The following is a 13,140-nucleotide window of genomic DNA, read 5'->3' on the forward strand; positions in this document are numbered from 1 at the left end:
AATAATCTCCTGGCCCTTCGGCCTGCCCCCAACCCCCTCTGCTCACTCCTCATCCCGGACACAGCCCCTTACAGCTGTCCTTGCTGTAGTTTTACCCTCCAACCAGCCCTCTACCTGAGCCCCCCTGCCATGAGTCTAGTCGAATTCCTTCCTCGACCTTCAGGAATAACGTATCCCTCGCTCCCTTCACCTTTTTTAGCTTGAACTGCCGCTCACTCCCTAAACACAAGGGTGATATTCTGAATATTCTCACGGACTTCCAACCTGATGCCCTTTTTCTAACTGAAACCTGGCTCAATGAGAGTTCCGGACCTGACATGGCATATGCTCTTCCCCCCAACTATACCTACTTTGGAAAAAATCGCATTGACCGAACTGGCGGGGGAATAGCTATTATTTTTAAAACAGTCTACACATGTAAATGGGAAGACTTGGATTTTAAAGATTGTGAAGCCGGGTTGTTCAAACTCCTGCTTTCACCCAATTTTACTCTCTCCGGGGCCCTTCTTTACCGCCCCCCTGGCCCCGCTGGACCTTGGGCATCGTCCTTTCCTGACCTTATTGCTCCCCTTCTATTAGAAACCACCAACTTTTTGATCTTCGGTGATCTGAATTTACACTTCAATGATACTTCCTGCACTACGAGCGCTACTCTCTTAGCTAATTTAGCAGCACTAAATGTTTTTTTACATAATTCAGGCCCTACGCATAAGACAGGTCCCTTACTGGACCCTATTTTTTCCAACCTTGCTATCATTTCCTGTAAACAAGCCATTCCCATCCCATGGTCTGATCATTTTCTTGTGGAATTTATGGTTAAACAGAAACAAGGTCCGATTCCCCGCGCCCCTCTCGCCAAATCCAGTACTCATAGAAACTGGAAAAATATAGATATTAACACTCTGAACTCAACGCTGGAAAAAACTATGCCGTTGCTCACGAGTTTAAAAGATGACGGGGTCATCCATAACTGGCTTACCTCTGCCATTGATGAATGTCTTTCTATATCAAACAAAAAGAATAAACAGGGCTACCAGCACCCCCCAGCCCCCTGGTTTTCTGAAACACTTAAAATAGAAAAAAACAAATGTAAACATTTTGAAAGAAAATGGCGGAAAAATGATGAGGCAGATAGGAAATCTACTTACAAACTTGCCCTTCTTAACTATCACCGAATGTGTAACACCGCACGAGCCAAATATGCCACCCAGATTATTTTACAGTCTCAAAACTGCCCTAAAGTGCTGTTTGAAGTGGTAAAGGAGCTCTCGGGTGACACCTGCTTACCCAAGCCCCCTGACCTTAACTCTAAAAAATGCAACGATCTGGCCATTTTTTTTGTGGAGAAGATAGACAAAATCTATTCTGAATTCCACAACTACTCTAATCATCCCAACGCCAGTACTAAACCACAATCTACCCATTCCATACCTCCTCTTACCACTCAAGAAATGACCCAAGCTAATAGCACTAATCTAATTAATGAATGGCTTCCCATGGATACCGCTTCTTTTCATAATATCCTTACTAGCATTAAGTCCGGTTCCCCGCAAGATCTTATCCCCACTACTGTACTCCAAAAACTTGACCCCCACATACTTCTCCCCATCATGCAGCTTCTCAATATGTCAGTCACGGAAGCTTGTGTTCCTGCAGCGTGGAAGCATGCTATGGTCCTTCCTTTATTGAAAAAAGCTAATTCCGATCCTGAAATTCTTTCTAACTTCCGCCCAATCTCTCTCCTTCCCATTTTTTCCAAGATTTTGGAAAAACATGTTAACCTTCAACTGACCCAGTTTGTGGAAACCGGCAACATCCTCCACTCCTCTCAATTTGGTTTCCGTGCCGGTTTTTCAACTGAGTCGACCTTACTGGGTGTGACCGAAAATATCCGCCAACAAGTTGACAAAGGAGAAACGGTAGCTCTTATCCTATTGGACTTAAGCGCAGCTTTTGATACCGTGTCTCATTCTTTTCTCCTAAAAATTCTTAACATTAAGGGCATCGGCGGCAAGGCCCTTCTGTGGCTGTCCAGCTTTTTATCTAATAGGACGTTCCAGGTCTTTTCCCCCACAGCTCTTTCCTTGACTCATGCATCCCCTTATGGAGTCCCTCAAGGCTCCATTCTCAGTCCCCTACTTTTTAATATATATGTTAGTCCGTTGGCAAGTATAGCAGAACAAGCTGGTCTGACCATCTATTCCTACGCGAATGACACTCAACTTATTTTTTCACTCTCCCACAAAGAAACCTACAACCCTCCCTCCCTGCAAGCAGGACTATCTAAGATAGCCGACTGGATGCACAAAAACAAACTCAAGTTAAATGGTGGCAAGACCGAACTCCTCATTTTTGGAAATAACAAACCACTCTGGGGCCCCCAACATTGGCCCTCTAAGATGGGTGACCCCCCCATCCCATCTCTTTCAGCACGGAACCTGGGCATCATTATCGATGACCAATTGACTATGAAACAACAGGTGATCAGAGTAGCCTCTACCTGTTTTGTAATTCTGAAGTGGCTCCGAAAAATTCTCTGGATGCTTCCAGCGGCTTCCCAAAGAACTGTTGTACAGGCGCTGGTCATTTCCTGATTGGACTACGGAAACGTGCTCTATCTGGGTGCAAATAAAGAAGTGCTCCACAAACTTCAAGTAGTCCAGAATTCTGCGGCCAGGCTTCTCTGCCAACTCCCCGAAACTGCCCCGACCTCGGGTGCTCTTCGCGAACTTCATTGGCTGAGAATTGAGAGCCGCTCCAAATTCAAAGCCCTATGCTATATGCATAGAATCAATACGAGCTCAGCTCCCAAGTACCTTAGAAATTTGGTCCAACGCTATCAACCCTCACGATCTCTCCGATCCTCCAATCAACAAAAATTCCCGGTGCCCAGAATCAAACGTGACAAAATGGGGGGACGTTCTTTTGCCTTCCTGGCTTCCTCCCTCTGGAACTCTCTTCCTACTTACTTACGTCATGAAAAGGTGTTTATTAGATTTCGCAAGGAACTTAAAACATGGCTCTTTAACCAGTAACTCTTCTAGGTTGACTTCTTGATCCTGCCTGTTTTGCTTTGTCCTGGGCGCCGGGAAACCTCCGGGTAGCTGTGCGCCATATATAAATTCAATAAATAAAATAAATAAATAATAATAATAGCATAGAACACATAGGTAATAATAAAAATGTATAATTTTAATAATTACTTAGCTACTCACCTCAACCCCTACCAGGTCCAGCAGGTCCTGCTCTTGGTCTAGGATACTGGACCAGTGGTGCATCAACTGATGATGGGTGTGCCGGACCCCAGAGCAGCGGTACACTGCCTGGCACACCATTGCCCAGCACTGCTGGCACTCCCACGTTCCGTACCTGGAACCAGGCCTGCCGCCTGCTGCCAAGGTGGAGGGGAGGTAGGGCTGGATATAAAAAAACAGCTCTGCCTCCTCCACCTCAGAAAACAGGGCACGGGCCTGAACCCCTGCTGGCGTCGCCTTCCGCAAAGAAGGCGGCTGCTACTTGCGCATCTTGGTGCACCCTGTCCCTTATCTGCCATGGCGCTTGGGGGAAACAGAGAAAAAATTGAAATGAGAAAAAGAAGGAAGGTGGGTAATGAAGAAGTTGTAAAGCTAAAAAATTACAAAGTACAAAACGAATGCAAAAATACACAAAAAATAGAAAGAAAACACTAAATACACATTTAGGAAGGCAGAGGGTGGGATAATAAATAATAAAAGATGTTAAAAAAAGTTTTAAAAGCTAAGGACTACAAAGATTAAGGAAGGATGAAAAAGTAGGTCTCAGCACCATAAAAAGATGGCCACACCCATGTGTGATCTTGTGGTGCAGTTTGTGCGATATTTCCACTTGGACACGCAAGCCGCGTTGATGTATGGCGGAAACATCACGTAAACAGGTGGGGCAATCAATCTACCAAAAGAATCCTCAAAGATCCTAATAAAAACCTACCAAAAATTGTATATTCCACAATTTGTTAGAGTCCTGTACTAGAAAAAGACATTTGTTTTTCTAGAGTCCCCTCAATCACCTAGGGCTTCCCCTGGGTGACATGCTTCATTATTGGGATCCTCCCAGACATCTACTGTCTGGGGCATGCTACAACTTAGCGAAATACGTAGGAGCACTTTTTTTGTTTAAACTATGTGTAGTGATGTGCTGTGTGGAGTGAAAAAAATGAATAAACATTACCTAGATAGTGAGCCCTAACTTTATTCTGCTCCTATCTGGTAAATATATATTAAAAATGGGGCTAGTAACAGAGCACAGTAACCATTATGTGAAGCTGTCCCTATTTACTTTGTCGACATGTTTCGTGGTTACCCCAACCACTTCCTCAGGACTACACAAGGACCAGCCCTGCGTGTACCACTCCGTGCATTAAAAAACACTCAGTTGATTTTATACTTATTGTAACATATTTGGTTTGTTACATACATACAATTCCCTTGCACCAAGAATTTCTTAGGTGTATAGGGTCGATGTTTTTGTTTGGAGGTGTTATTCTACTCCATGGTGTTGCTGGGGTAGGGAGGCTTTAGAAATTTGTCTATCAAGGACCTCCAGCCTATTAGCTCCCAGGGACACCGCATATTGTCTCTGCCTGCTCACGGAACTCCGCGTAGTGCAGCAGAGTTTTTTTACTGCTTTGCTGAGTTCCACGTAGCACAGCTATGCGAAATCCACCAACACTTAAACAAAATCGGAATGCCTCCAAAAACACTTGAGAATAAGGAGTACAGAAAGGATTAAAATACTCCAAGTAAAGTCTGGAACGTAGAAACCAGTCCAGACCCAGTCACTTTATACAAGTGGTCTACTCCAGCCTTGTCAGATGCATTAAAATACAATGCACAAGGTAAAAATACTAATAATTGAGTTTGTAAAAGAGACTCCACATCTGATGAGGAACATGCCACTTCAAGATCAAATGTTTTCTGGGCAGATTTAATAAACACATATTTTGAAACAGCAAGGCTTTCAGTCTGCTCAGCTCATCAAAGCTTATATTATCTATGGGATCTTTGGGCCACAAAGTTGCTTCTCTAGTAGTTTGATTGGAAGGATGTAAATATGTGTGAAGCAAGTTACAACCCTGGAAACAGTGACCACATAAGGGACATCTAGTTTCATTCTGCAACAATTTTGATCATTTAAAATTAGATAGCTCCCATTAGAAAGAAACAAAAATTAAATTTTGAGCAATTGTATGGAAATACCTTTAACAAACATGCTGAATTACCCATAGAGACATTACAAACTCTATGAAGTGTAATCTCTCTGCAGATTAATCAGTGACCCAAAGAAGATTAAGAATCGCGAAGGCTAACAAAAGCCTCTTTGTTCTCCTGTATTCATCTGTATTAAAAAGAGAGGTACCAAGCTTCATGCAAAAATGTGTACCCACCTTCTAATATCTGCCTACTTGAAATTGACTAAGATATGATGGGAAATTAAACCATTAATAAGCCAAACCGCAGATGGAGTTTCAGCAACCGAAAAGGGATTTTTGTTCTCCAAATGTTTGATATTAAGCAGTGTACAAGCGGCTTCCTTTTTATATAACATAACATTTATTTAAAGTACACGTTTACCCAGAAGGGTATCTTGGCGCTGAATAACAGATGTTTATTGTCACCCAACTCAATGGTACTCATTTTATCGTCCTCAGAAGGATGGCAGGCTGAGTGGACCCACCATTATAGCCATTATTTATTGTATGCTTGAAAAATTATAAGACATAAATAACTCAGTTGCATTTAAATAACTCCATGGCACTCTATTTGATTTCAGAACTTGCAAAGTTAAACTCAATTATAAAATCGATCTCAATTGACTCGGACCATGTTGGAGAATAGATATGTCATTCTGTATGATATAGAATGTAGATGAAACCTTATTACTCAATGAATGAGTACAAGTTGACAATGTGTTCATCCCAGTATTGACAGCAGCCAAAGCTTTTTCAGAATTCTTCTTATCAATTTGTCTCAAATGTTCAGCAGCTTCTTGTTGAGAAATGTTCCATATTTCATTATAACTGCCATCTATAACATGTTTAGACTAGACTAAGGAGATGTTGGACCCAACAGTAAATACTGGAAATTCATATTATCAAAAAGGAGTGATAAGTCTTTAGGTTTTGACAATGTTGAGTATGGCTGAGCATACTGGGGGTCCAGCCTGTTTCCCTTAAACCTGAAGAGTTTAAGAAATGAGCACTACGCCCATTGGTATCAACTGCTCATAATACCCACCCATCAGAACCAGAAATTAAGACATTGTACACTCCACTCAGCAAAATGTCATTATGCACTTCTTCCATGAAATTAACAAACTGTTGCAAATTATGAAACCGTGTCATACAGGAATGCTTTGGGTATCCAAGTTTGTAATCTTGCCAAACTCAAGACATGTAGTTTATTGTATTGTCTTGTTTAAAAATATAATTTGTCGAAAGATACAAAATGCTCTAAATAAAGTGTAGGTACGCTCGACCTGCAAATAGTGTGTTCCTCAATAGGCCTGAGCAAAAATTTCCGTTACGCTCGCGGAAGTTGCGAAGTTTTGGCATTTCCGCGTTCTGCGGAGAATGCGATGACGTCAAAACCTCCGCGATTTGCTGTGAAAGCAGAAGTATTTTATTGTTCACGCTTAAAAAATGCATTCTCGCGCATGCGGTAGCGACTGCATTCGCCGACAAGTTTTCCTATCCATTCGAGTGCGCCACGAGATGTTGGATTGTTGATAGCCGGTCGCGCTATCCCGCGAGTGTTTGCAATCGCGAACACGTCATTCGACCCAGAATAGGAAATAAGCATCGCGAGCGAGATGGCCACGCCCATTAGTGATCGCATGGGCAAGTTAGAGATATATTTCGCTGCGAGCATGCAAAAACACATCGCGAACAGGCGGGAAAAGCAATCTCCGCGTCTTCGCAAAAGTTCCGTGTACTCGCGGAGATTTAGAGCAATTTCGCGACAATTTGCGTAGGGCAACTGCGCGATTTCCACCCACCCCTATTCCTCAAACAGACTTGCGCTCAATATTATTTTTCCAATACTCATAAGTATGCAGTGGGAGTTGAGAAATAAGTGAACCTAAATAAACAAACTTTGTTTCCATGAACATGTTTTTCTTTGGTGGGGAAGGCGTAAACTGATAAAAATATGAAATTGGGTCTGTAGGAACATGACTGGAAATGTAAGGAAACTATTTTAAATATGTATTCAAATTACCAATAAGTGGTGACAAACAGTATTCCCACTGTTTGTAATTAAAATAAGCATGTGGAGTACCAGCTCTGTATAAAGAATGATGGGGGTTATGATGACAACAACACATTTCACCATAATTTGCAGAATTCAAACACAAATCCTCATTATCAAATACTGGTTAGGATTATAATTTAGATAGCATATTAGTACCAGTCACAACATCTCTTTAATCAGAAATGGAACCTAGGCTAATGATGTCATACATTGGAATGTCAATTACATACAGAATTATCAATGATTCTTTGGGACCAAAAATATGATAGAGAACTTTATCCCATAAATTGCCATCATGGATAGGCAATGCAGTAATGTTCACAAGGAACATGTCTCTTCAGATCTTATGCGATGGAGAATGTGGAGTAAGCACCCCAGCTACCAGTTCTGGAACAGTATGATCAAGGAGATAGTGTCCATTTAATACCATAAAGAAGAAAGTAACAAATCCAATCCTAAGGATGAGATGAAATAGTGAAGGAAAAATCTACTAATAGGACCAATGAAGGAATAAAGTAAGTCTGTCTCAACCATAACAAAGGTCCATGCACACCACGATAGGAAGAAGTCTGAAGGAAAATCATCAATGCTGTCAAAATAACCAGAGGCAGTCTGAGTAAAGACAGGGACCGCATCAGGTAAAGTAGATATGGCAGATGCCTCTAAAGGTGCTTGTGAATACATAACTTCATTACAAGAAGCAACAGTAGAAAAAGGCAAAATAATATCAGAAACAAACTCTGTGTTTTCATCATCAATCCGTATGATCAAACGTTCAACATCAGAAGACCCCAGCCAGAGAGTAGCAGGATTATGACTACTTATTGCATGTAGAAGGATTTCATTCAGAGTAGGGAGAGTTGACAAGTAACTACCCAGAAACCATTGTAGCCTACTATTGAGAATCGGCCACATGGTTCAAATTGATCAAATCATTTGAAACTTTTTCTTTTTGTTTACAATCAGCAAGCAGTGTCAAAATTGCAGTTTGAGTACCGTGGATGGTTCACTGACAACATCGATCTAATAAAACTTGATGTAAAATATATTGGGTAAAAAATATAGATGTATAAAATATCGACTCCTATACTTAAACAGGTAAGTACAAAAATATTGACTAAAAAATATCGATGTAAAAAATATAGATGTATAAAATATCGACTTTTATATAAATAAGAAATAAATTAATTATTAATATATTAAATAATACATGTAATTGTAACAAATACAATAAATGTAATATACAGTTCAATAAAGTATAACAAATGAACTTAATAAAAAAATAAACACACACATATAATTATTTATATACATACATATATATTTTTTTCTTTTTTACTTTAAAACAATTAATAAACTTATTATTTTCAATTTATGGTAAAAGTTTAAAATTATATAAAAAAGAAAAATACATATCAATGATTTAAAATATAAAAAAAAACTGAAATCTATCATAAATGAAAATATTAAACTATTAAAAAACATTTAAACTTAAATTTCACAATACAGTCAGTGCAACAGTAGGGAAAGTGTTGGATAGCGAAGGGGTAAAAATAGCTATTCCCACTCCAGGGAGTGCAACAGTAGGGAAAGTGCTGGATAGCTGAGGGGTAAAAATGACTATTCCAACTCCAGTTAGTGCAACAGTAGTTAAAGTGTTGGATAGCAGAGGGGTAAAAATTACTATTCCCACTCAAGTGAGAGCAATAGTAGTGAAAGTGTTGAATAGCAGAGGGGTAAAAATTACTATTCCCACTCAAGTGAGAGCAACAGTAGGGAAAGTGTTGGATAGCGCTGGGGTAGAATTTACTATTCCCACTCCAGTAAGTGCAACAGTAGGGAAAGTGTTGCATAGCGGAGGGATAGAATTTAATATTTGTACTCTAGTGAGTGCAACAGTAGTGAACAAGTTGGATAGAGGAAGGGTAACATTTTCTATTCCCACTCCAGTGCAACAGTAAGGAAAGTGTTGGATAGCGGCGGGGTAAAATTTACAATTTCCAGTCTAGTGAGTGCAACAGTAGACAGAGTGTTGGATAGTGAAGGGTTAAAATTTACTAGTCCCACTTCAATGAGTGCAACAGTAGGGAAATTCTTGGATAGCGGAGAGGCAAAAATTACTTTTTACACTACAACAGTTAGAATATATATATGTATATATATATATATATCTATATATATATATATATTCACTGAAAAAACTATAGGTTCTATTAGGGTGTGAGAAGATGCACTAATTTATCACATGGATGACATCATCAGTGATGTCATCAGTGATGTCATTTGAGATGTCATCAGTGATGTCATCAGTGATGTCACTGACCATGTCATGAGTGATGTAATATGTGACGTCATCAGCAGTGCATTGCGGGGGTGCGAGTTATAGTTAGCTGAACTAACTATAACGGGGGAATTTCTAGGGTTTTGTACGAGGGAAATGTCCAGCTAACTATAACGCCCCTGAAACCTATGGTTTTTTCAGTGAATTTCTAAGGTTTTCTAAATGCTAATTCCTAACTATATCAGGCCTGAAACCTATGTTTTTTTCAGTGAATTTCAAAGGTTTTGTAAATGACAATTTTTCATGTATTAATTGTTATAATGATTTTTTTGATACTGATTTACTACATTTTTTAAACTATTTATTTTTAGATATATTTTTTTAAATTACATTATAATTACATTATACATTACAATACAAAATATACTTTCTCAGAATGAATTACTTTATTTTAAATACTTGCCAAATTGACAACAGACTTTTAAGTACAGTAGTTACAGTTGTTGCAATGGGCAACACAATTTCAAACACAAAGCAACATTGAGCTCAATGTGAATTTCTAGTTAAATGCAATTAGTTACTTTATGGATTACTTTTCTTACCACAGGACTGGATCCTAGATTCATTCCTTGGACATCTCCTGTAACCAGTTGAGTAAAAGCGTTTTGGTTACATTAGTGATGTTTAAGGATTATTATTGTATTTTAAAAGTTGACACTTGGAACATTTTTCACATACAATCACCAATGTTATCCTATGACAGAAAATTCACTTAGCAGGTAAGTAGTGTTATTGTTACTTTTTTTTACTCAGTGGTGGATCCAGGGTCCAGCACTGGCCAACCTCCTGTAAACAGTTGAAAGAATGTGTTTAAGTCATACAGATGATTTTTTAGGAATATTTTTAGTTTGTGAAAATAGACACTTAGAAACTTTTCTGCTGAAAACCACCCAATGGATTCCTATGGAAGGAAATACCAGTTACTGGTAAGTATGCTTAGAATTACTTTTCAGGGCCAGTGCTGGGCTAAAAGATGCAGCACTGGGTTCTCTCCTGATTACAGGTGAGTAAATCGGAATTTGTAGTTCGGCTGATTTTAGAGGAATATTTGTACGTTTCAAAAATGGACACTTAGAAACTTTTCTGCTGAAAACCACACAATGGATTCCTATGGAAGGAAATACAAGCTACTGGTAAGTACGCTTAGAATTACTTTTCAGAGTAAGTGCTGGGCTAAAAGATGCAGCACTGGGTCCTCTCCTGATTACATGTGAGTAAATCTGAATTCGTAGTTTGGCTGATTTTAGAGGAATATTTGTACGTTTCAAAATTCGACACAGAGAACATTTTCTGGTGAAAACCACACAATGGATGCCTATGGAAGGAAATACAAGTTACTGGTAAGTACGCTTAGAATTACTTTGCAGAGTCAGTGCTGGGCTAAAAGATGCAGCCCTGGGTTCTCTCCTGATAACAGGTGAGTAAATCGAAATTCGTAGTTTGGCTGATTTTAGACGAATATTTGTACGTTTAAAAAATGGACACTTAGAAACTTTTCTTGTGAAAACCACACAATGGATTCCTATGGAAGGAAATACAAGTTACTGGTAAGTATGCTTAGAATTACTTTTCAGAGTCAGTGCTGGGCTTAAAGAGCAGCCCTGGGATCTCTCCTGATATCAGGTGAGTAAATCGGAATTCGTAGTTCGGCTGATTTTACAGGAATATTCGTACAATGGTGAAGGAAGGGGGCGGGACCTGAGGTGACGTGTGCAAACACGCCCTGTGGCGCATTTTAAGTTGGAGAATTAATTCCTCTTCAATCCTGAGGTCCCCTGGGGGCCAACTAGCCCAACAGGTACCTCCAGTATGCGCCATGGAGCTGCATTGCAGAGAGGTGTTCAGAGGCCACGCCCCTTTTTACAACACTTACGTGCCTGCCTCTTCTCATTGCCCCTCTTCATTGGGAGAGGTTAACAGCTAGAGAGGCCTCCTTCTCATGGGCAACTGTGTGGTTTTGGATTTGAGCGGCCTGCTCTCTCGCGGAGGGGGCCCGCCGCGTAATGGCGGATCCGGAGCGCGGGAGGACCGGAATGCTTGTGACGAGCTGGTGCTCCATGCAGAGGTGAACTATTGACATGGGAAGAGACACAGACCACTTTACAAAACCCACTGGGGTGATTTAATATTTTTAATAATGATGGAGCAACACGAAGACCCACTGTGGTTGGATATTGCAGGACTACGTTTACCAGCAGGCCCGGAGGCCAGTGGGCGGGGCTTATTTGAAATAAAATTAAGGACTGCATCCTTCGTGTTTGTCTTCCTTTATGTGGCCAGTGACCAAGGGCGCGAGCCCGAAACGCGTTTGGCCGTGGATTGTTAGCATTGTGTGCCTGCCTCTTCTCATTGCCCCTCTTCATTGGGAGAAGTTAACAGCTAGAGAGGCCTCCTCCTCATGGGCAACTGTGTGGTTTTGGATTTTAGCGGCCTGCTCGGTCGCGGAGGGGGCCCGCCGCGTAATGGCGGATCCGGAGCACCGGAGGACCGGAATGCTTGTGACGAGCTGGTGCTCCATGCAGAGGTGAACTATTGACATGGGAAGAGACACAGACCACTTTGCAAAACCCACTGGGGTGATTTAATATTTTTAATAATGATGGAGCAACACGAAGACCCACTGTGGTTGGATATTGCAGGACTACATTTACCAGCATGCCCAGAGGCCAGTGGGTTAGCATTGTGTGCCTGCCTCTTCTCATTGCCCCTCTTCATTGGGAGAAGTTAACAGCTAGAGAGGCCTCCTCCTCATGGGCAACTGTGTGGTTTTGGATTTGAGCGGCCTGCTCGGTCACGGAGGGGGCCCGCCGCGTAATGGCGGATCCGGAGCGCCGGAGGACCGGAATGCTTGTGACGAGCTGGTGCTCCATGCAGAGGTGAACTATTGACATGGGAAGAGACACAGACCACTTTGCAAAACCCACTGGGGTGATTTAATATTTTTAATAATGATGGAGCAACACGAAGACCCACTGTGGTTGGATATTGCAGGACTACGTTTACCAGCATGCCTGGAGGCCAGTGGGCGGGGCTTATTTGAAATAAAATTAAGGACTGCATCCTTCGTGTTTGTCTTCCTTTATGTGGCCAGTGACCAAGGGCGCGAGCCCGAAACGCGTTTGGCCGTGGATTGTTAGCATTGTGTGCCTGCCTCTTCTCATTGCCCATCTTCATTGGGAGAAGTTAACAGCTAGAGAGGCCTCCTCCTCATGGGCAACTGTGTGGTTTTGTATATATATATATATATATATATATATATATATATATCTATATATATATATATATATATTACCTACTGGCGGTCGCCAGTAGGTAGTTATAGTTAGGACCACGTTTCCATAGGAAATCCGCAACATTCTATTTTGAATAACTTTTGCGCCGGTTGACGAATCCTCGCGAATATTTCAAAATAGGTGGGGCGCTACGCTCCGCTCCTACCCTGAAAGTCTCGGGGGGATTCGTCAAGCGGGGGCTGAGATAAAAGGGGGGTCCCAAAACGCGTTTTTCCCATGC

General features: G+C 41.1%; 1 long non-coding RNA gene and 1 pseudogene across 2 annotated transcripts in view; one reads left to right on the plus strand and one right to left on the minus strand.

Moving 5' to 3' along the window:
• Positions 1-13,140, plus strand: part of LOC146788800 (trimethyllysine dioxygenase, mitochondrial-like) — a 243,434-nt pseudogene that overhangs the window by 76,703 nt on the left and 153,591 nt on the right. The window lies entirely within an intron of this gene.
• Positions 1-13,140, minus strand: part of LOC146788801 (uncharacterized) — a 277,198-nt gene that overhangs the window by 3,806 nt on the left and 260,252 nt on the right. The gene's annotated exons all lie outside the window — the stretch shown is intronic.

This window comes from Triturus cristatus, chromosome 10, assembly GCF_964204655.1.
Source record: "Triturus cristatus chromosome 10, aTriCri1.1, whole genome shotgun sequence".
Classification (NCBI taxonomy): Eukaryota; Metazoa; Chordata; class Amphibia; order Caudata; family Salamandridae; genus Triturus; species Triturus cristatus.